At 38.6% G+C, this 3,852-nt stretch overlaps 1 long non-coding RNA gene across 1 annotated transcript in view; it reads right to left on the reverse strand.

Moving 5' to 3' along the window:
• Nucleotides 1-406: 406 nt before the first annotated feature.
• The window catches only part of LOC108444807, a 4,220-nt gene continuing 774 nt past the window's right edge, over nt 407-3,852 (reverse strand). Inside the window, exons 2-3 of the long non-coding RNA XR_001859507.1 lie at nt 3,140-3,226; nt 407-1,317 (exon numbers count right to left, since the gene is read on the reverse strand). This is a non-coding gene — a long non-coding RNA (uncharacterized LOC108444807). The remainder of the gene's footprint in view (nt 1,318-3,139; nt 3,227-3,852) is intronic.

Raw genomic sequence — 3,852 nt, forward strand, 5'->3', positions numbered from 1 at the left:
AGCATGATATTTACACTGCAAAGCTCTATCTAGGGATTAAAGAAATGGTGTTAGATGCAATTTAAAAGCTCTCTAATCTTCTTTTAGCAGTATTGCACCCTTGGTCTTCCTGTGGGGACAGGGAGGGGAGACAGGGTGCTCACTGCTTGCTTGTGGCTGGACAGAAGTATGTATGACTCCTGGGGCCACTGTCCTGACAGGTCTAGTGTGTGCCATGGATCAGGAGAGGGCACCTGGCCTTAAACACTGCCAGGGTTGGGTTGTCCACAACTTCGCTGGGCAACCTGTTCCAGTGTCTTATGTAGCCTAAATTTCCCCTCTTTCTGTTTGTGCCCATCACTCCTTGTCCCATCACTACAATTCCTGATGAGAGTCCCTCTCCAGCTTCCCTGTAGGCCCCTTCAGATACTGGAAGGTTGCCATGAGGTCTCCACTCAACCTTCTCTTCTCCAGGCTGAACAGCCCTGACTTCCTCAGCCTGTTAACATAGGGGAGGTACTCCAGTCCAGTTATCACCTTCCTGGCCCTCCTCTGTCCTTGCTCCAACAGTTCCATGTCCTTCTTACCTTGGGGTCACCAGAACTGCAGGCAGTACTCTAGGTTCCTCTAGCAGATCCAGGTACTATAGCAGATCCATCCAGTCTTTTTCCCTTTTCCTTTGGACCATCAGTTTTATTCAGTTTAGGCCAAACGAAAACCTCATAAGTCACACTTCCAACAGTTACGTGTAATTAAAGATGCAAATGCTATGGATGGTGTTCCAGAAATAGTAGCCTTCAGTGTTTATAGGGTCTCAAGGGCCCTGGGTTCTTCAAGCAGCACCAAAGAGAATGTTAGCCACCCTATTTTTTGGCAATATAATAGTTTTCCAGCTAGAGGCATTCTTGGCACTTACATGACAACTATCATCCAAGGGAAGAAACTCTGCCTCTGACCACAACAGTTACTGTATGCAGTGCTCCCAGATGTTGTTTACTTCAAATGTGACTTCCTTGTGAATGTGTCCCATTTGGCAATAGGTAGAGCAGCAGAGGTGATTCCATGTGACAAAAACCTAGTAACAGAAAATAAAGAAGACTCCACAGCACAAACTGTGTACTGAGTGCTGGCTGAATATTGCCTTTTTTTTTTTTTTTTTTTTTAATTTTATTTTATTTTTGGAAAGATCTTTTGTTTGTCTTTGGAGATTTCACATAGAAAATAAATACTGTAGTATTGAGTTAGTTCCTGGGACTGGATTTTTGCAGTGTGAACTGGAGACACTGAGCAGAGACAGATAATCAAGACTGTCAGACTGGAAACCACCTTATCCCTTGCCTGAAAAAAATGAAAATCAAATTAGGAACTTTGAAAGCTTTTTTCACTTGAATCACTCACAGAAAACATTTTACAGTATCAGGACTGAATGCTACTCTTGGACAGCAACACAGAGTATTGATGAGCTACGTGCGATCAGCATATCTAAAAGAAACAAAATCTTTTAATCAGTGAGCACACTTCTATCTACTAAGTACTGCACAGACTTTAATTGTTCTTGTCTCCCTATGTGAAAAAGCAAAGCAAGCCAAAAAAGCCCTTCTTCCATCTAGTGTTATAAGATTGAAAGCATTTGTTTCTCAGAGTGGAATGATTTTCCATTCTTATACTCTTCCAAATATCACATTCCACAAATTTGAGAACACCAAAATTGAATTACTGATATTTATTCAACAAACCACAAAAATGCTCAGACCTTTCAACCACTAGTATTGCAATCAGTATGGCTCCTATCTGAGTGTTGATGGTGAAAATGATGCCTTATTTTATAATAAAAAGTAACATTCCAGACACTCCCATCTTGGTTGAAAATAAAAATAATTGCTTGCTTCAGTAAAAGCTTCAGTTAAAAATAAGGCTTCACTTTCTGACCATTAATGGCAATTGAAAATATCCTAACTTATCTTGGCAGTGGTTGGTTTTGTTATTTGGTTTTTTTTAAACTTGTTTCAGTTATTGTTGTTGTTGTTGTTGTTATTATTATTAATATTAATATTAATATTATTGTTTCATTGGTAAAATCTTCTGGGAAGTGGATTTGAAAAAAAGGAATACAGTGCCATGCTTTTCAACTGGATGGCATTTCTAATAAAAGCAATGTGAAAGAGAGAAACAGGGAGAGAGAGATTTATCCTAAAATTGCCTGTGGTTGTGGGGTGGAGGTCATTATAGTATTTGGCCGGTATGTGGTAAAACAAGCTTGCCCAATCAGACAGAGCAAGGTCTTGAACTATGGCTTTATACACACAATTACACCCAATCCCACCATCCAGACTTGGCCTCTAGTTGTCCAATGCAATTAATGTTTAGTTGCTAATATAAAGTAAATTCCCACCAGAAAGAGAGAAAACTACTTCAATACCATATCTACAGCCTAATAAATCAAGCCATAATAGGCACAGAGAGTGAATGTATCCAAGAGCAGAGCAGGAGTGGTTCTCACCACTCGTCTCCTGAGGTTTTTATCTGTACTTATTAAAAATACACTTTTGGTTTCCAAATAGTTAGAGATGGTGCATATATTAGTGGTGAGAAGGCTGAAGCAAAGTTGAAAAAAGGGAAACAGTGGGAAACTTTAGGATAAATTATACTTTGTGGGTATAAATTATTAATCTCCGAAGGATAATATGGAAAGAAAATACCTGACTTTTGAGGAGGTTCAAGCACAGACAAGATAAAATAGCAAAGTGTTTATGTAAAGCTCTATATGCTCCCTGGTATTTTCCCAGTGAATAGTGGAGGTAACAGTAATGCTTCCATTGTTCGAGGTGCACTGGAATAATTTTTCTTCCTTATAAAAATAAGTTTTAAATGTAAATTTCAAAAAAGAGAAGTTCAGGACTTTCATGAACTTCAGACAGAATCCTGGGCAAGTCTTTCACCTAAGCAGAATATTCATTAGATATGTCAGTATATATGTGTATAGATAGAGAGTAGTCTTACATACTTGCAATTTATATTTCCAAAAGAAATAATCTTATTTTACCTTATTCCAAAATAAGCTGGTAAATTCATAACTTTCTTCCCATCCACTGTCATTCCTTAGTGGAGGAATTTGTTAAGCAACAAGTGAAAGGGGGAGAAGACTTTCAGACAATGTTACCTGAGCAGTTGTGTTCATTTTTTCTGCTGAGGTGCAAAGGCACTTCTGCACAGCCTGTCCCAGCCCCTCTTTTGTGCTCAGTACTCTCTGCCCAATGCAGGTAAAAAAAGAAGAAAATAATGAACAAGGTAAATTTCATTTCTTCTGCAGCAACTATGATGTTCCAGCTTTCCGCATTCCTTACAAGAGATGTAAGCCTCTCTAGACTTATTTTGTCTAAGTATAATATTAGGCACTTATGGGCTGAGAACAATTAATTTTATTTTTCAACACCTCTGCCCTTCCATCTACTTTCTCCTACCAGATAGTCTATGCCTGGATAACCATCGTAGTACAGAGCTCCCTTGTTCAGGGGACTAGATTATTAGCTGTGTGAAAAGCCCCCTAAAAAAGGACTGTAGGCTGTTGTGTAGCTATTTCAGTGCTTCTTTCTTGGGTATTTTATGAATTGCATTAAAGGGCTAGGACAAAACAGAAAGATTACACAAAAATTAGTAACAAACTGTATATAAGGACAGAAAAAAAAATCAGGCAAAAATTATTAAATTACAACATCTGTGGAGGTAGGCACACAAAGGAGGATCAGAACATCCTTAGGTTTTTCCTTAGACTTTTACTAAGGACTCAAAAAGGCTGTAAAGTTTATTGTAGCACTGGTGGTTCCTTAGTTGTTGATACTGAGGTCTGGAGCAAAAGGCTTGCCATGAAAAGAA

Source organism: Corvus brachyrhynchos, unplaced genomic scaffold (genome assembly GCF_000691975.1).
Source record: "Corvus brachyrhynchos isolate BGI_N302 unplaced genomic scaffold, ASM69197v1 scaffold242, whole genome shotgun sequence".
In the NCBI taxonomy this organism is placed as follows: domain Eukaryota; kingdom Metazoa; phylum Chordata; class Aves; order Passeriformes; family Corvidae; genus Corvus; species Corvus brachyrhynchos.